Source organism: Agelaius tricolor, unplaced genomic scaffold, assembly GCF_023055355.1.
Source record: "Agelaius tricolor isolate 1412-34295 unplaced genomic scaffold, bAgeTri1.0.p SCAF_19, whole genome shotgun sequence".
NCBI classification, from domain to species: domain Eukaryota; kingdom Metazoa; phylum Chordata; class Aves; order Passeriformes; family Icteridae; genus Agelaius; species Agelaius tricolor.
In genome coordinates, this window is record NW_027269279.1 from 5,069,966 (window position 1) to 5,089,675 (window position 19,710).

The 19,710-nt window shown below is 54.6% G+C and overlaps 1 protein-coding gene across 2 annotated transcripts in view; it reads right to left on the reverse strand.

The window, feature by feature from the left end:
- The window catches only part of ELFN1 (extracellular leucine rich repeat and fibronectin type III domain containing 1), a 104,305-nt gene extending 84,923 nt beyond the window's left edge, over positions 1-19,382 (reverse strand). Inside the window, exon 1 of one of the 2 annotated variants that reach the window (XM_071443966.1) lies at positions 19,197-19,382. The gene's annotated coding sequence lies outside the window, so the exon portion shown is untranslated. Of the gene's footprint in view, positions 1-16,151; positions 16,443-19,196 lie in introns of those variants that run through there. The other variant, XM_071443965.1, reaches the window with a different exon arrangement.
- Positions 19,383-19,710: the final 328 nt, after the last annotated feature.

Below are 19,710 nucleotides of genomic sequence, written 5' to 3' on the forward strand. Positions count from 1 at the left end.
GGCATGATTTTGAAATGGTTAAGCTGTTAAGCCCTGAAAGAGAAGTTTTAAGAATACCGTGAATAAAAGAAGCCAAAAACAAAAATAAACCAACAGCAGCAAAATTAGAGCATGACATAAAGGAACCATTTGGATGGATCCTTTTTTCCCCAGAGAAACGGTGCACGCTGGCTGCTCCAATGTCAGGATCTCTGCAGTTGTGTAGCACTTGGACTTTCATTACAATGGCAGAGAAATAAATGGAAAGTCATCACTAGCACATAGGAGAGGGAGGAAGTTTTTCTAAGCTGTCATCAAATCCCTTACAAACTTCTCTCAACCATGGCCACATGATCCCTGAGGCTCCCTTTGCCCCACTCCATCCCAGCAAGGGAGATGCCATCAGAGCAGGAAGAGGCTGCTTGACACACACACACAAGGACAGGCAATGGTCCAGGGTGGGGTACTCCACCCAGAAATGCTTGTATACCCACATTTTCCAGATAAACCCTTCCAAGGAGAAGCAATTCCTGTCCCAATGTGTGTCTCACACAACACAACCCCAGTGATGCCGCTCTAAGGAGAGCAGGTTCTGCCCAGTGTTCTGGGGACAGGGGGGACTCCCCACCTTCACCCAGCCCAACCCACAGTGCAGTGACAGCTGTGTGGCCCCTCTGTCCCCTCTGACACTCAGAGGTCCCTCCTGAATTGTGCCTGGCTTTGCTGCTGTGCACAGATTCAGTGACTTGTGCAGCCACTTACTGGGCTGAAGGACACAGCTCAACCACTTTACGCTGATTTTTGTCAAAAAAATGTGATACAATGCTGGATCAAAAGACCTCCCAGAATCCATACATGTGACAGTGTCCCACTCCAGCTGTGATACAAAGCACTAAGGTAATGACAGTTGCATTCATACCTGCTACTTTTAGGTCCACCCGACCCAGAGCAGCTGAGAGGAACAAGGGCTCTCTCTTCCTCCCACTCCAGCCTCCCCTGAGCCCTGTGAAGTGTTTGCTAATCAAAGAGCTCCTGCAAGAGAGCCCTCCCACCTGGGAGGGCCTGGACTGGAGACATCAGGTCAGGTCAGCTACAAAGGTAATGGTGGGGAAAACATCATTCCTGAGCACATTCATGTCTGGGCACATCTGTGCAGAGGTCAGGCACGCTCTGGGTGAGGGCATCTCCTGTCCAGTTCTGTGCCCTGACCCAGCTTCAGCTGGGAGTGACAAAGAAGATGAACAAACAGCCAAAGCCAGCCCTTTCCCCCACGCCCCACAACTTCTCCAGCTCTGGTCCTTGCTCCTCCTTCTTTCTGAAGAGCCAGAGGATCTCACACTGGGTCTGCAGGCACAGGATGGATCCCATGAGCTGTACCCCCAAATACCTCTGCTCCCCCCAGAAGGCAGGAACCTGAGCAGTCAGCTCACCACCCATATCCATCCTGGGAGGAGTTCTGAGACCTGTCCAGACAAAGTCAACACCAACCTGAGTCACCACTGGCAAAAGCCCTGCTTCAAAAATGAAACTGAGCTGCAGAGTCCCAGAGCCCTCCCCTCCTGGTTCACCTTCCTCCACAATCTTGGAAATGCAGCTCCTCTGGAGAGCTCTCTGTCTCCACAAGAAGAAATTCTCATACATGAAGCACTGAAAAAACACTGGGATTTCATTTCTATTGGAAAAACAAGGCTCCCTCTGCGGGTGCCCCTCCCCTGGCAACAAACAGCATCTCTGCATCTGCACCCCTAAGCACAGCACACACAGGGACAGGCCCCAGGACAGGGTACAGCTCATGGTCACCTGCACAGGACTCAGGCTGAGTAAAAAGCACAAGAGCTCTATTGCAAGTCAAGGGCCAGCACTTCCACAAGGAGGAGAATTTTACTCTGCACTGATTTTTATATCACAAACTGCTTCTACGGTGTGGTCTCAAAGAGCCCTTGCTCCTCCTCACCCTGGGAGGAAGGCTGGCAGCTTCATCCCAGGACACTGCTTACACTTCAGGCAGAGGGAGTAATTCCTCTGGGAACAGAGGGGGTGACAGCACAGTGCTGCTCGTGCTCAGGGATGCACTCCCTCCCACCAACCACTAGTGCAGGTGGGTCCAAGTTACCTTTTATTATTTCAAACTTCCTCCATCCCACTTCCAGGTGAGCTGGTGGGATTCCTGGGAGGGTGGAGCTGGATCTTCAGATGTTGTACAGAATAATACCTAAACAAGTATGCACCTCTTTCTTCCCCCATCTGAAGAGCCATGTTATCAAGTGCTAAAATTCTTTAAAGAAATTACTGGGCAAGTGTCCCTATTATTGCAGCACCAAAGAATAAAAGAGCACAGGGCAAGAGTAAATCAGTGTCTGTGGAGCAGGACTCCTGTCCATGGGTATTTCTCCACACTGGCAGCCTGGTGACCCTCAGTGCAACACAACTCCATGACAAAAGATGTGAGAAGGTGCTGGTGAAGAAGGGAAACAGCTTTCCCCTCCCTTTTGTTTTACAAGTGCTTCTGCTGGCACTGGCTCCTGGACATGCATTTCACCATGGCCAGCTGAGCACGCTAACCCAGCAGCACAGACCCAGGCACTGCTGTCTGTGGGCTCAGCTGGTGATGAGGAAAAGGCTTGCTTGCATTGCTGGCATTTGGTATTTGCAGCATGTCCAGAGCACAGGATGCCACAGGAGTTAACCTTCACACCACACACCCTCCTGAATGCAAAATCCTCCCACCAGCCCTCTCTCTGTGCCATCCCAGGCTGGCAGGGCAAGGTGACAGCACCCAGCTCTGCCAAAGGCTCCCGTGCCTCTCTGCTAAAGCCACCACAGGCTAGAGCAGCCCTCGGGCTCCACTCAAACACATCAAGTATTCAATTCTCATCTAGGGAGCTGGGAAACACCAGGAGAGCCTGGAAGACAAGCAGTTGTGTTATCAGGCATTCATCATCAGGAATGAGAGCACACAACTCAACACGAGTGTCCTCCACTGCCTTCAAGGGCACACACGCATTGAAATTCCCAGCAGATTCAGGGATCTTGTTTGCACTTCCAACACAGCCACGGCCAGAAGCTCTGAAGGCTTTCCAGGCAAACCCAGGAGTTCCACCAGGACTGGCAGCCTTGGTTTGCACCTCTGCAGTGCTTTGTGGATGCTCCTGGGAGAGTGATGGAGGGATTTTTGCTATTTGTTAATTAGAAGAGTGGTTTATGTATTTTAAATGGAAAGGTAGAGGTGATTTTGCTTTTATTTTTTTTCCTTCATTTATTTCTAAAGTGTTCTAATCATCAGGACTCCTTGCCACAATGAACAACTAGGCAGTTGTCATGTTACCTCAGATGTATCATGGCAAACAGCTAATCCTGTTGGTCATAAATCATGTCCCTTTCAATCTCCATTATATAGCCAGAGCAAATTTGTTATGATGCATGTGTCATTACACACCAATGCCTTTCCATTATCATATAACTGGATACCCCCAAGGTTTGTAATTTGCAGTATAATAGTAATTTTTAAAGAACCATTGATAATCAATAGCTCTCAGCATCACTGTCAGGATCATTTGCAAAACAAATAACAACACTGATCTCAACCAACCTTACAGGAGGGATATTTAATCCCCATGAACTGCATTATATGATGGATAAGCGAGGAATCCTAGACTATGTATCATGTATTTTCCCTGGATTAAATATCACTTCAATCAATGTTGCTCCCAGCTGTACAATGCTGTCTGTGTTTTCACTGGGTAATGCTGAAGTATTGTTTTACAAATTGACATCAGCTACATGCTGGGCAACAGAAGCCCAGGGTGGGTGTGAGGAGGGGGCACAGGCAGGGGCAAGGCTGATGTGATGCTCAGGGCAGCAGCACAAGGTTGGGGGCACAGGGGGCTGCAGGACCCTCAAACAGGGCACTGCTGCACCCTGACCACCACCCTGCTGTGGTGGGGTGAGCACAGAGGGTTCTGAGCAGGGCAGAGGTGATGCTCCCTCCCTGGAGGCTGCACACACACAGAGCCTTCAGCAGGAACCCTGATGGACAATGACTGAGCCAAGCAAGCAGCCATTCTGCCCAAATTAATTCACCCCCATGTGCTCCTTGGAGGCCAGGGCACCCAGAGCTGCTGCCCCTGGACACACCCATGGGCAGGAGGGGAAGATCTCTCTCTCCCTTCCCTGCAGAAGCCTGGAGATGGAAAAGGCTTTCAGCTGTGTCCACATCCATCCCTCCCAGCGTGGGTTTGCTCTGCACAGACCTGCCCTGGACACCAGAATGCCCAGCACAGCCTCTGTGCCAGAATGGAATGAGCAGCAGGAGGAGGTGCAGCCCTGTGTCCATACAGAGCTGGGGTTTAACCGAGGCACCCTGCCACTCCACAAAAGTGCTGTGTAGGGTCAGGTTCAGCATTGCCTCACCATCCAACAGGGCAGCAAACAGATTGTACCCATTGCTTTTCCTTCAGCACATGCAGGCTCAGGCTGGAATTTGGAAGGCAACTGCATCCCCTGCCCTGCTGTGGTCAGCCTATCCATCTGCATCCCAGGTCCTGACAACATTCAATGCAGCTTTTCTATTTAAAAATAGGGGCACAAGCAGCTGATCCAGCCAGACCCCGTGCAAGCAGCGCATGGAGAGCACTCCCAGGGACATCACTGGCCTTGGGCTCCCTAATGAACATCTCCCAAGTCAGATTAAACACCACACCTGTGCCTCAGCAGCCTCACAAGCAGCCAGCCCCAGTGACCTGTTGCATGGCCAGGAGCCAGGCAGCACCTGCACCTTCCCTTACAGATGGCTTTCTGAGGCATTAAATCCACATTTAAATTTCCTACTCAGTTCTGCCTCTCCAGAGCTCTCCAGCAGAGCCCTATCTCGCTCCTTGCAGCTGGAGACACCTTTAGCAAAATCTCCAGCTCCTACTGATGTGGAAAAATTCATGCATTTCTCTCTCCTTGTGTAAGCACAGGTCTGGCATTCACGGCACTTCCCAGAGATAAGCCCCAAATCACTCATCACTAGAAACCCCACACTTGGGTGAGGGCAGACACAGCTGGGATGAAAAAAACCCCACCCCTGGACCCTAACTAAACACTTCAGCTGCTGGAGATTACACAATCCTATTTAGTTATACCAGAGAGCATTTTTCACAGAGGAAACATCATCAATCTGGCTCTAGGAAGCCAGTCAAATAGAAAATGTTGGAAGGAAGAAGAAATCCAGCTTGGTTTGGTTCATTTTTAGAGACAAATGTGGTTTAGAAATGGGATTAGCTGGGGTGTGCTGGCACCCCTTCCCACTCAGCAGCACCTCAACTGGGCTGTGCACTCCTGCAAGCTCCTGGCTGCCCCAAGGAAAATGCCATTAAAGAAAACACAGCTATTTTTAAAGCCAGAAGGACAAATTCTCCTCCCAGTTACACCAGTGACCTCGTGACTCTCCACAAGGTTGGGCAGGCAGAGCTCTGATTTGGGGCTATTTTGAGCATCCTCCAGGCACCCAGCAGGCAGAAAGCACCAAGGAGCAGGATAAGGCCCTTGACTCCAGATAGACCCAACCTGTTAGGACAGTGATAACTTTCACCAACAAAAGAATAAAATAAGAATTCCCTTTTTAAGTAAAAAAACTCTAAACAACATCACCACTTCCCCCACATGCACATGGGCCTGAGCAGGGCTGGTGCCACCCCCACTCATTCATCACACATGCACATGTGGTACAAACTCATTCAGGGCTCTTCTGCTGATGAAATATTTAAATGGTTTATACTTTGCTATCCTTTTAAAATAAGATGGAATCACCATAAACAGACTTGGGCTGACTTGCTCTCTCTCTCCACCACCTTTTTTTTCCTGTAATATTCTCCCTGCAGTTTCATCAGGCTGCATCCAGATTGATTCAGGAGCTTCCTGGGCACAATCCATGCTGGCAAAAGGATGGAGCACCCTTGGGTGTTGCAGATACTGCAGTGGGATGAGGAAGCAGCTTGTGCTCTCTAGAGCAAGCACACGGGCCATGGTGTGACTGAGGGGATGTCACACATGGAGAGATGCAGAGCCTGGGCTTTCCAGTCCGTGTGTGACCAGCTGGGATGAACACAACCTGCTTTGCCATCTGACCCAGCCTGTTTGTGCTGCCCTTTCCAGGAGCTGCTGCTCCCACCCCAAGGCAGCAGCCACATTCTGGCTATGGTGACACCAGCAGGAGCAAAACCCTGGGCAAGCTGGCAGGCAAGAGATGGCCAACATGCAGTACTGCTGCTGGTGTGCTGACATACCACCCAAAACCTTCAAGAGCATCAGGCTTGGAGGAATTTCCCAGCTTGTGTGGCGCAAGGAAGATGTAACCACAACACAGAGGCTCTCTCCCTGCTGCCATGCCCAGCTCCCAAGTGTCCCAGCAGGCTGCACACACACAGGCTTCAGCAGGAACCCTGATGGACAATGACTGAGCCAAGCAAGCAGCCATTCTGCCCAAATTCACCCCAATGTCCTCACATGGAGGATGCAGTGAATTCAGTTCTCACATGGATTCACCCCCATGTGCTCCTTGGAGGGCGGGGCAGCCAGAGCTGCTGCCCCTGGTGAAAGGGGAGAGGGGGTGTTGTCATCTTATTGCAGGGGTTCCACTCTGTTGTGTCTTTACCACAAAAGTTTCAGACCTTCTTGGTGTTTCTCATGGGCAGCTCCTCTGAGCACTGACTCCAGTTTCCTTCTCAAGGCCCCACCCCACTCTTTTATAGCATCTTCTTCTCATTGGTCGCAGCTGTGGCCTGTTAAAGTCAGGCCTGCTCCTGATCTTTGATAATTGACCCAGCTGCATCTCCTTAGGGGTGAGATTACTTTCTACACTATCTTTATTTTCTTCTATTCCATCCCCCTACAAGGGGGCACACCCATGGGCAGGGAGGGAAGATCTCTCCCTTCCCTGCAGAAGGCTGGAGATGGAGAAAGCTTACAGCTGTGTCCACATCCATATGCATTAGAGAACAGGCCCTGATCCAGCACACGCTTACGTCAATCTGCCGTCACCAAGATTTAGGAGAACATTTAAAATTAAACAAAAATTTCCTTGCACTGCAAAACTAAGGACAAAGAAAGCGAGGAAGTCTTGTGGGTAGTGCAGAAGCAGGTGTTGGAGGACCTGGTCCCAGCAAGGCTCTGCTACTGACACCCCAGATAACCCTGGGCATGTCCCTCCCCTTCCAGGTTTACCCACGGAATGCAGCAGCCGGCTCTCTGGATATCATCCTGATGAGATAAGGGGCTCTCAGATGGTCACAGACAACCTGACCAGCTCAGGAGCTCATTTCCCATCTGGTCCCCATGCCTGGCTCTCTACGAGCTGTGTGCAGGACAGGTCACCTGTAACTCAGCCCCTCCCAGGACCCCACAGGCCCTGGCTCTGAGGAGCTGCTGGCAATCTAAACCACAGAAGCAAGTCAGCATCTGCAGCAGCACTTCAGATTTCACCTGCTGAAAATAAAGACAACAGCTTTTCAAAATAAGCAGGGAGAAAAAGCAAGATCAATAAGTGACACACACTTAATTCCCAAGCCAGCCTCATTAAAACGAAGTGTGTTATTCTGTTTACCCCCACAAATTAGAGTTCCAGTGCAAAAGAGAGTGTGCTGTCCTAAGGGCTATACAAGCTCATGCTGTTTTATGGCTGTTTTGTTAAGACTGGGACTAAAATGGACCAAAAAATCATAATATGAACCATCCATTCTTTATTGACAGAGAGGGGGGAAAAGCTGTGCAGAAAGTTTGGGGCTTTTTCTTAAAGCCAATGTGGTATTAGAGAACCTACAAGCTAGTCCACAACTGGAAAGGATTTTAATGTAGAAGAGGACTTTTCTGCAAAACAGTTGGAGAATCATAGACTCATTTACATTGGAAAATATCTCCAAGATCACCAAGTCCATCAGTGAATCTCAAGATTAACCCACAGTAAACAATGAGACAAACTTCTCTGAACTTGGATAGGGCCCTTAGGTTCACTTTGCTTGTAAGCATTATGGCTGGACTTTGTCTTTTAGGCTATTTTCCAACCTAAATGAATATATGGTTTCTAATGAAGCTTTAAGAATCTCATCCCACAGACTTATTTCTCCTTTTTTTCTTTATACATGAAGCAGTTACACAAACTCCACAGCCCGATTTCTGCTCCTTTGTGAACTGGGACAGAGGGTGAAACGTGTTGATTTATTGAAGTTTTCCCCTTGCTCCTCTGTGCTAGATGTTCTCCAGAAGCAGTTGCATTATTCCTGAGCCCAGGCTTCAGCATTTCCATGGGCAATGTGAAAAAGGAGCCAGGACAGGCGAGCAGCGCCAGAGGGGCTCAGCGAGGTGTGAATCCCCATCCCCGCTGTGTGCACTCCTCATTTCCAGCCCCACCTGCCTGCTCAGCAGAGCTGGGCAGGGGCAGAGCTGCTCTCCATTCCCCCCTCAGTGCCCTGCTCTGCTGCACAGCTGGCAAAGCACAGCCTGGGCCAGGTCCCTGCAGCCCCTAGGGACAGAGGCTCAAACCCAGGCAGCACAGAAGTTCAATGCTGCCAGAAAACACAAGAGACTGGCTTGAACACCCAGATTTTAAACACAAAGAGATTTCCAGCAGCTCTCCATCCCCCTTGGGCTGCACACCAGGCTTAGCAATTCATTGTTCAGCACCACCTTCCCCAGGAGAAGGCTGGAAGTGACATTGCTGCAGTGGCTCCCTCACCCCCAGGAGTCAATCCACCAGCAGTGCATCCCTCATCCCACTGCTCCTGATGGAAGCTGTGTCTGGCACACTCCCATCCCTCATCCCACTGCTCCTGATGGAAGCTGTGTCTGGCACACTCTGATGTCTGCCCACATCAGCCTTTGTACCTGCTTCACCCTGAGCAGGTGAGACCACCACGAGGGTTACAGGGTTTGCTTTCCAGCCCCATCCTTTGGCAGGAGTAAAGCACAAACAGGTGTTTTTACACTGCAAATCAAATGTTTAATACCTTTTTTTAATCACTGCCTTTTTTGCATTACTTTAACAAATCTACCCTTTTTTTGGGGGGCAGTGAGAGCTCAGAAAGGTGAGTGGGAAGTGCTCCTACAGTGCTGCTCCACACACTCCTGCTTTTACTCCAGGCCAGGCACAAATTTCTCAGCACAATGATGAAAAGAAACTACTTCAACTTCTCAAGTGTCCCAGGCCTTTTTCTGGTAACCAGACTGAACAATTGTTTATCCTGGAGAGGGAAGGGTTAATTAATAAAGTCCCTGGGCCACACAACGACCATCTCCTGCTTGGTGAACCAGCAGCATTAAAGGAACCAGCACTGAGCTGAAGTTAAGACATTTATCCTTTGACAATTCTCCATTGCAACAACTTTATTTTGACGATACGGGATGATTAATGCTTACAGCCACTGTCATTTCCTTTGATAGATTTTTGGGGCTGTGGAGTGACATTTGCTCAATGCTCCATTCCTGAAAAGCTGCACTCCTTGTAGCATGGAGGAGGGGGATGCTCCATGCATCAGCCATCAGTTACCTGCCTCTGCCAGCTGCAGGTGGCCAGGAGAGATTCTGTGAGGAACTGGGGGGTGCTTACAGAAAGCTTTGACTGGTAAAGGCTGTGGAGCGAGAGGAGAGTGTGTCAACAGCCAATGCTGTAAGAAATTGTGAGTTTGTCTTTCTCAATAGAAAGAAAGGGGACAGTTGGTTGCAAACACCACAGCCAAGAGCTGCAGTAGACTTTGCTGTTTTGCCACAAACTGGAAGAGCAGATCCTGAGAGAGACTGTCCGGGGCTGAGTGGCAGCCACAGCAAGCTCTCACAACTGCTCTTGAAGGCAAAACACATCCAAAAGCTCAGACTGATCAATCAGTAAAACAAGACAGACAAATGTCTCAACTCTAGCCTTCACTAACAGCAAAAAAATCCAACCTAACTTGGAAACCTTAATCTTAACCTGTGCACCTCTGAGCTCCCCCCACCTGTAACATGAGAACAAGAATCATCTCCCTCACCCGGCTGCTGTCAAGGTTCTCCTAATCAATCAGCTCATTAATTCATGCAAAGCATGAGACAGGCAGCAGATGGATGGCTTTACACAATAGTGTTTTCTACAGTGAAATATTTCTACTTAATTCCTCACCAGCAGCTGCCTGCCCACTCTCATCACACCAGCACGGAGTGGTCCAGGCTCACACAAGGACACTCGTGAGGTCCAGAGCAGCAGAATCTCCTCTGGATCCAAACAGCCCCTGGTGCCACATGGAATTCCCTGGCTGGAGACACCCTTTCCACAAGGGCTTCTTCACAGACTTGATTTTGCTCATATTTAAAATCTGTCTCAGGAGCGTAATGATTTTAAATTCACTGCGCGCCGCAGTCAATCAATGGAGCGGCGGCTGCCGGTGCCTGGCGAGCAGGCGGTGATGAATGGGGCTTTGGAGGCTGCTCCCTCGCCTCCGAGCCACAGCAGAGCGTGGGCAGAGGGTGGGGAACAGAAGCAAAGCAAGGAACAAAAATCAAAAGGAAGAAATGGGGTGGCAGGTAGAAAAGCCCAAAGCGCTCGCTGCGAAGTTGGACCAGCGTTGGTCTGGAAGGCGTCGCTTGGAGGGAGCAGTCTTGGCTTGCCTTGGTCTCCTGATCAGTTACCATCCTACAACTCGAATAAACCAGGTAACACATTTGTTTCAAGCAAGTGCTGACCCCAAGCCTGGCTTGTGGCGAGGACCAGAGCCCTGGCACCAGCACCCAGCTGCACGTGTGCCACTGACCCAGCTCTGCTTTCCAGGAGCTGCCCAAGAGCAAACGCCCGAGAGCAGCTCTCAGGAGCACACCTTCCCTGCAGACAGAGCAGCGAGGGGCACAGCAGCAAAGGTGCTGTCCCTCAACCTTTCCCATGCAGAAGCAGGCAGACAAGCCCCACAGGGTGGCAGGCAGCTCCCTGTCCCCCCATCCCTGTGCAGTGCCAGGGAGGAGCAGCCCTTGTGTGTCACACTCGCCCCAGAGGGACAGGGAGCACCCATCCCTGCAAGTACCATGAGTTTCCAGAGAGGGGAAAAAAATCAAATAATCCCATTTGGGGGAGTCCAAAGGGCCTAATCCTGCCCCAGCATGCTGCAGATCGCCCTGCTCTATGGAGAACAGATGCTGCTCAGCATTCAAAAGGAGCTGCTTCAGATCTGGGCTCTTTTTCTCCCTCTTCCTCCTATTACGGGGTCAGGTCAGTGCTGTGCTGCCTGTCAGTATAAAAAAAAAAAATATATTTTAAAAAATCATAATAGAGGAAACTGGTATTCCCAAAGAAGCTGCAGCTTGTGGCATGAGCATCACAGCTGAGTGTTACAAGTCTCACAAACCAGAGAGGGGAAAGAGTTGAAAATGAAACTCACCACACCAGCAAAATAAAAATATGACGCAGTAAATTAATGATGTTGCTCCAGTTTGAGAAAACACTAATTAAGAATGTGTAATTGAATTAATGCATTATTTAGAAACCCCAGCAAATCCTGAGTGGGAATATAAATACATTATAGGGTTCCTTTGACATTAAGTCTCTCTCATACCTCACTACCCACAATTTATTTTAATGTCACCAGAATCTCCAGATTTATTTATGTCCTTGCCATTGACCACTGCTTTACATTTATCCCACATATCAATATCCTCTCTCCTCAATTCCACACACTCAAGTGCTCCATATGGGGTGGTGATCACCATTTGATAAGTCATAAGTAAGTGCAATTAATTAGCTCAGCTCATCAACCACTTCCCCTCCCAATGCCCTGCAGCCACAGATCTGGGTCTAATTTGTTTAGAGCCTGGAAAAACATCAAATACCTCATTAGAAAATAAATCCATCTCCTAGAAATACATTTTTTCTACAGCTTCAAGTGTCAGTTTGCTCCATGTTACACTGGGAAAGGCCCTGCACATGTAGGATCTAAACCCAGCCCAGAATAGATTCAAGAAACCAACATCATCACATCGTGAAAATAGAAGAAAACAGTATCTCAGGGAAAAGGGAGGGGGAAAGTCAGGCCCTCAAATGTATCACAGCATCTGTGAAATGTCCTGAGATCATGCATTTGCAGCTCGAATGGTTTAGGAGTACTTTGGGTATTTAGCAAGAGGCTTTACAAACATTATTATCCCCTCATTTTGAGCCCTTCAGAGCAAGGGTTAGAGTTCTTATTACCATTTCTAGGAAGAGATACAAATACACCAAAAAGAAAGAAATAAATCCAGTTAAATTGTTTAAAAATGTTAAAGACTCTTTTAAGGAGAACAGCAAGAAAAAATAATGCAGGCAAATCCAAGTTCACAGGCATACATATGGCTCTGGGAAAGGGAAAAAAGAAGCAGCACTAAAGTGCCTTGTGTTAGGTATGAGCATACACTGTAGCAAAATATGTATGCTGTTTATAAAACATATTGGAAGACTTTTCCCTAAAAGATGCCACGGAGAGTATAAAATTTTATGGTCTCTGCCTGTCCATTTTACAAAGATATACACAAACAAGTAGCCAAATCTGCCTGCAGTTTAACTCCATTAAATCCAATGAATGAGTTTGGCCCACGAAAACTCTGCACTTCCTGTAATAAAGTTAAAAGCTGATAGCAGCTGATACAGTAAAACACATACATTTCCATACACTTATTCCTGCAGATTTAAAAATACAAATGAGTTCAGAGATTGCCCTTGTCCAGCTCATAAAGAAATGCTGGAATAGGAAAGGAAAAAAAAACCCAGATCTTGGAGATTTTCCCACTGACTCCCTCTAAGCACAAAGAAGAGAGGGGTAGGGGAAGCCAGCAGAGTTGTGGTCATTTGGCTTTTCTGGAGCCCTGAACACACATGGGGTGTGTGTTAGAACAATCCCCTGATGGTTTGGTCCCCAGGAGGGGCAGGACCCACCCAGCAGGAGCAGAGGTCACAGCCCTGGGACCCCATTTCTCCCTCATCAGTCTCCAGAGAGGAGGACAAGGAGCTCTCAGGGCACAGATGTGGGATGCTCTGCTCCCTGAGGGAGCTGTCCACACTTCCATCAGCTGAGGGCTTTCCTCATGAGCACTGGTTCTACAGCCACTGGGCCATCTTTAACTGTGCCTTTAACCTCACATTGCACGGGGGACCAGACCAGGCAGTGCAGAGGCCAAGTCCAAACAAGAGATTTCAGCCTGTCCTGATTGATGGGTGTTTTGGGTTTGGTTACTGAGGTGGTTTTTTAAACATGCAGCTTTCTCACAGGCTCCTGCCATAACCACACCAACTCCCATCTCCACCTCCCCAGCCTCCTTACCCAGGCTCCTAAACCCCCTGCACCCTCAGTGCCACCTCCCCCAGACCCTCCTGCCCCAGCTCCTCATGGTGCATGGAGGCTCCAGGTCCCCCTCACCTGGAGCTAACTCTCCCAGCTCCTTCCTTTGATATTTATTATCCTTTGCTCCTATTACAGAGATGCCTCAGGGACTGAGATCACCCTCATGCTGGGTGCATTCACTCCCCACTCCAGCAGCCAAATAACACCACACAAATCATTTCATGCTCTTTGTCCTCTTTTTCCCCACCGAGCCTCTGGCACTGGTCTGCACCCTGGACCAAGGCTCAGGGTCTCCAGTCCCTTCACCCCAAGGTCCTCACAGACCTACTGCTTCCACAGCTCTGCCTCCCTCCTCACCCACAGTTTGGGCAGTGTATGACTCCATAGCTGTCCCATCCAGCTCCACACAGCTCCTCTCCTCCTCATCAGCCTCCTCTGGGCCCAGGTTACTGCTGGCCATCACATCTCCATCTCCTCACACCCAGATACCCCACCCCAAGGCTGTCCTGACATCGGGCTCACTCCAACCCACTCCAAGCCCTGAGTTTGCAGCACCAAGAAAATCCAGCAGCTGCACAAAATGATGCCAAACACTGCTCGAGGCTGTGCTCCTTGCTCATACCCCCTTCACAGCCTCCACAGCAGCTCCCATCTCCTCAGCCCTGCCCTCACAGCCTTGTTGGTGACTCCACGGCTGCCTGGAACAGCACAGCTTACCTGCAGCAAGCCCCCAGCCCCACATCCTCCCCTCCTGAGGCTCCTCACCACCCAGAACAGCTCCTTCACGAGTGCCTCTGCTCCACCAGACTTCCCAGCGCCGTTTGCTGAAAAACCACATAATCCCAGGCTTTTGCTTCACCTGGAGCTAACACCAATTCACAGCAAGTGCTGGCAGCTGGCATGCTGCAGGTGATGCTGTGCTGCTGGGGCTTTTTCAGCATGAAATCCTGGTCCTGGAGCAGCCAGCAGGGATGAGCACCCCAACCAGCACGGCTGGGATGCTCCTGGGTGCTGCTTTCTGTGTCCCTCTGGAATGCAGGGCTTCACTGACACAATCCACTCACTTATCCCCAGCACATACATGGAGGAATAAGTATTGGAAAAAACTCCCCAAGGATGAGGCTGAGACTTGACAAACAGATGGGACAGCTCTGGGCTCTCCAGGGCACAGACCTTGTGTCCTGTCCCCATCACAGTTCCTCCAACCTCAGCATTACACCCAGAGCTCAACTCCTAAACCTCAGAAGCACTGACCACGTCCTTCTGTTTGCATGCATTGTGCACTCCTGTGTTTGCCACAGACAGGAGAACTGGAATGCACAATCCACAGCTCACAGACCTTGCACCTAGAACAAGCCAAAAGCCTGACCTTTCATAGTTAAGCATCCTGGTGAGAGGTTAGATCTTGTGTTTTCTGATCATCAAACAGGGAAGCATTAGCCAGACAGGGAGAACAAGCTCTTATCTAGACCTGATTTCTCTCCCCTCCAGGGGATCCTGTAGGATATTTCAGTTCTCTCTCGCTCGCTGTGTGATTCTTCCCTCCCCCAGTAGCTTGAAATCAGCCAAATTCACAATCTAATCTGGCCAGGAGTCAAAGGGGAGAAAAATCAAGCCCTAATGCAGTGACTTTGAATGGGGAACCGAAGCCAATCAGAAAGGCATTATTGATCCCTGCTCGGAGCACCTCGGTCAGGGAGGGGGAAGCTGCGGGCAGCCGCAGAGCAGAGCTGCCCACCGCAGCCAGCCAGGGCTGCCCTGCCAGGCCTGCAGCGCTCCCGGCACGGTTCCCAGCGCCTGCCTGGGCTGGGAGCCGGCACGACGAGAGCACCCAGCAGCCCCGAGCCGCCCCTGGCGAGCACCGGCCCCTGGCGAGCATCTCCGGCCCCTGGCGAGCATCTCCGGCCCCTTGAGAGCATCACCGGCCCCAGGCGAGCATCCCCGGCCCCAGGCGAGCATCCCCGGCCCCGGGCGAGCATCTCCGGCCCCGGGCGAGCACCAGCCCATGTGTGTGTGGGAGCGTGCCCCGTGTGCTGCCTGCAGCGCTGTGCTTGTGTGCAAACACTTCCAGAGTGCATCGCCCTGGCGTGGGCCCGTCTGCGGGAGCCAGGCAGCTCCCCGGGACGGGAATTCCAGCGGCGTTAGTGCGGGGCGGCTCTGCGAGAGAGCCGAGGGCAGGGCAGGGCAGGCAGGGCAGGGTGTCTGTGTGTGTAGGGCTACCTGTGCCGCACAGTCCCTGCAGCGAGCAGGGACAGGCAGCGGGTGGCTCAGCGCGGACAGCGGGGCAGGAGCGAGCGAGGATGGCGAGCAGCCGGGCAAGGCTGAGCTCGGCTCTGGGCATCCCTGGGTCCGATCCCGATGATCCGGCCCGCGGCAGCGCTGGCTACGGGCTCCTCTGCCTTATGTAACCGTGGCAGGGACGGAGCGCCGAAGGGGGATGGAGACCGGGGGGAGAGGAGCTCCCCGCTGAGCCCCGAAAGCAAAGGGGCCGCGGCAGAAGCTGGATATCCCCGGCAAGGTAACTCTAGACGCCCGGCCGAGTGGCGCTGCCGCCGGGCAGGCTGGCCCGGCTCGGGGCTGCCCCGGTACGGAGCCGGTCCAGCCGCCGGGGCCGGTGCCCTGCCTGGAACCCTCCACAGCCGGCGGGCTCGGGGCGGCGGTACCGGGGGAGGAAAGGAGTCCCAGGAAGTTTAAGGACTCCACATTTTGCAAGGAGTCAGGAGGAAAACATGCTTCCTAAAAAAAAAAAAAAAATAATACCCAAACCCATGCAGCGTCCCGGCAGCTCCTGTCCCCCCTTTGGCTGTGCCCCCTAATCTGCCATTCCGGGCACCGCGGGGCCGTGCTGCACCGGCACCCCCTTACCTGCCGGCGTCACGTCTGCTGCTGCCTGCCCTGCTCCGGCTCTTCCTCCTCCTCTCCTTCCTCCTCCTCTCTCCCTCTCCCTGCTGCTTGGGGCTCTTTATGGAGATTCATTCATTCATGCCTTCCCATCGGTCCCTCAGCCTTTCCCTGCCTCCCGGAGGCAGACCGTGTGACGCCTCGCCCCTTTCCAGCCACTTTCTGTTGTCACAGAGCGGCGCTGCCCCAGCCCGGAGCGGCGGCCGGGCTGGGACACGCGTGGGCAGCACCGGGCCGGGGGAGCGTCCCCCAGCGCGGGCTGAGGGGCGTGGGCGGGCGTGGGCACGGCACCGACCCGCCCTGCTGGGTACAGACTGTCTCTGGCGCCCGTAGCAGGTCGGCCCCAGGGCTTTCCGCCCTGCCCATCCCCACGCCGAGCCGCTGCCCATCGCCGCTGGCTCACACCGAGCAGCGGCTCTGCGGAGAGGGCCCGCTCCCCCGGCTGGCCCCGGGCAACCCTCGCCCTTTCTTTCGCTCTCTGCTCTCCCCTCCATCCTATTCCAGCTCGTCTTTCCTCTGCCGCTGCCTCCGCACCCGCGCCGGGACCGCATCCCGCTCCCCGAGCGCTGCCCCATCCCCGCCGCTGGCCGGAGCGCTGTCTCCAGCTCGGAGCGGGGCGGCGGAGCCCGGTGTGCGGGGCCAGGGCTCACCGGGCCAGCCCCGTGTCCTTCCCACCCCACCCTGCGGAGGCCGCCCCGACCCCGGGGGCTCGCTCCTCCAGCTCATGGGGCAAACTTCATCCCCGCTCCAGCCTGGTGCCCCCGCTGCCCAGCGCTGCACTTCGGGGGGCTGGGGAAACACTCCCGGTCCCTACCGACAGCACCCCCGCTGCCATGGCAAACCCGGAGGGTCTGGAGGAGTGTGAGCCCTGCTTGGTGTCAGGCAGCACGACGGGAGGTGCTGACGGGGGATTTTAGGTGCTAAATTCGAGCGGATTGCCTCGTCTCTGCGAAAGCAGAGGGTTGTTCTTTCCAGGCAGGCAGGGCGGAAAAAACATGCTTTTTAATGACATCGTCGGGAATGTGAAGAGCCGCTCTCGGGTTTTGGCGCTGCCACAGCATTGGAGCGATAAACCCTTAACTTGGGGTGAAACCCCTTAAAAACCTTCCCAGGAGCGCCCCGCCCGCTCCCGTTGAGCCGCGCCGCTCCTGCCGCCGGTGCCACCCCCTTTGCATCGGTGCCATCAATTTCTATTAACGATCGCTTTATTCACCGCTGCAAACTTCTAAATATTTAATCCAGCGCGAACCGGCGGCGGAACGCGCGAAGCTGACGGGAGGAGGCGAGTCCCCGGCCGGGGAGGCGGGAGCGGCGGCTCTGCCCCGGGGGAGCCCGGTGATGCCAGTCCCCCCTGTCCCCTCCCTCCGCGGGGCTTTCCCGGGGCTGCAAATCACAGCCTGGACGTGGGCAGCACCGCAGGTCCCCCGGGCTGCCCGAGCCGGAAAGGCAGGGATGAGCGGAGGTGCGGAGGATTCTGTCCAGGGAGAGCTGGAGGAGGAAAGAACTGCGGGGGGGACACCCGGGCATGTCCCCGGCACCGGAGGGTCCCGCCGCGCACGGGACGAGCAGCCACGCTCCACATGGAGCGGGAGAGAACTGGGGACAGCCGGGGGTTCAGGCTGTTGGAGGGATCCTGCCCAAGGAGCGGAGGCTTCCCGCATCTCCCGGGCATCCCCGGGTTCCACGCACCGCCCCGAGGACCCCCAGACCCGGCCGAGCCTCGTTTAAAACGCAACCAAAAAATTCTTTGGCAACTTCGCTGCGCCGACGGGCGAGTGCCCGGTCCGACGGGCGAGTGCCCGGTCCGACAGGCGAGTGCCCGGTCCGACGGGCGAGTTTGCCGGTGCTTCGTGCTCTGCTTGTGTTCAGGAACCGAGACGGAACTTTACGGCAACATCTGTCATTATAATTAAAACTGCAACACACCCTCCGGGAAGGAACGCGTTCCCGCGTCGTCGTGTGTCCGTACCACCCCCCCATACACACACACACACCTCCACCGCCACCCTTTTCTAAAATAAAAACAACAACCAAGCAAGCGAAAGCGGCTCAAACTCTCAGGCGGGCACCTGCCCCTCGCCTCCCCCGAGCCATCAGCCCCGGCAGTCGCACCCGGCGAGGTCCCGGGGACCGTCCCCCTCTCCGGAGCACGGACACCCCCCCTCGCCCTCCTCCACTAATTTTCTTTAATTAAAGCTCAATGTGCGGCGCGTTTGGCGAGGACAGAAATAGCCGCCGAAGGAGCGCGTGTGGGGGGAGGCAGGTCCCAACTGCCGGCGTGGGAATGCAGAAGGGATTGGGGGGGCGGGGGGAGCAGAGCCGGAGAGCGGCTCTGCCACAGCTCCCACCCCAAGGTTCGCAGCCTCCGGGGTTATTTGGGGTGAGGGGACGGTCTCCCCTGTCCGAGCGGTCCGTGCGGCGCTGTGGCGACCCGGGCGGAAGACCCCTGCCCCCGAGGCGATGCTACCGCCCGCGGCACCGGCTCTTGCTCCGGAGCACCGGAGCTTCCCGCAGGCAACAGTTGCAGGGGCTGCCCCGGAGGATGCTCCGGCTCGGGCGCACCCCGCCGGCGGAGGGAGACCCCGAAATGGGGATCCCCCCTGGGCGGGGGAGGGAACACGGCCCGAGCGGCCGGAGCGGTTCCCGGCTCCGTGGCCGCGGAGCCGCTCCGCTCCCGATCTCCCGCTCGCCCTGGGGATAAGCACAGCGGGAGCAGCCCCGGCCGAGCCGGGGGACTCCCCGCCCGCGGAGGGGAGGGCGCCCCGCTCCCCCCGCCGCCGGCCCCGCGCTCCCCTCCCTCCGGAGCCCCAGCCTGGGCTGCAGCCGCTAAAAGTTTGGCGACACGGAACGGCCACCGGGGGCTGCGCGGGGCTCCGGGCAGCGCGGGGCGCCGCGGCGGGGCGACAGCGGGCGCGGGGCCGGAGCGGAGCGGAGCGGGGGGCTCCGCTCGGGGCCGGGGGCGGCGCGGGGACCCGGGCGGGCTGCGGCGGGGGATGCGGGCGCATTTACCTGCTCCGGAGGCGGCTCCCGGCGCTCGGCGGCGCGCCCAGCCCCGAAGCGCGGTGATGGGCGGCGGACGCACCCGCGGCTGCGGCTCCCCGCGCCCTTCCAAGCGGGCGGGCCGGGGGCAGGAGGCGGGCAGGGAAACGCAGCCGGAGCCGAGCAAATCCCAGCGCTGGAGCCCGGCCTCCGAGAAGAGAAGGGCTGCAGCTCCTCACTGCGTCAGGCGAAGAGCCCTGCCCGTGCAGGCGGCGCCGGGCAGCGCTGCCAGGCCCGGGGGGCTCCGCCGGCACGGCTCGGCACGGCTCGGCTCGACGCGGCTCGGCTGGGATGGGATGGGCACGGCGCGGTTCGGCTCGCTGCGGGCCGGGTGCAGGGGTGCGATGGGGCACGGCACGGTTCGGCTCGGTACGGCCTAGCACGGTCCGGTACGGCTCAGCACGGCCGGTTGGGCTCGGTTCCGGCTCGGCACGGCACGGTTCGGTTCGGTAGAGCTCTCCGGGGCTCGGTGACGGCCCGGAGC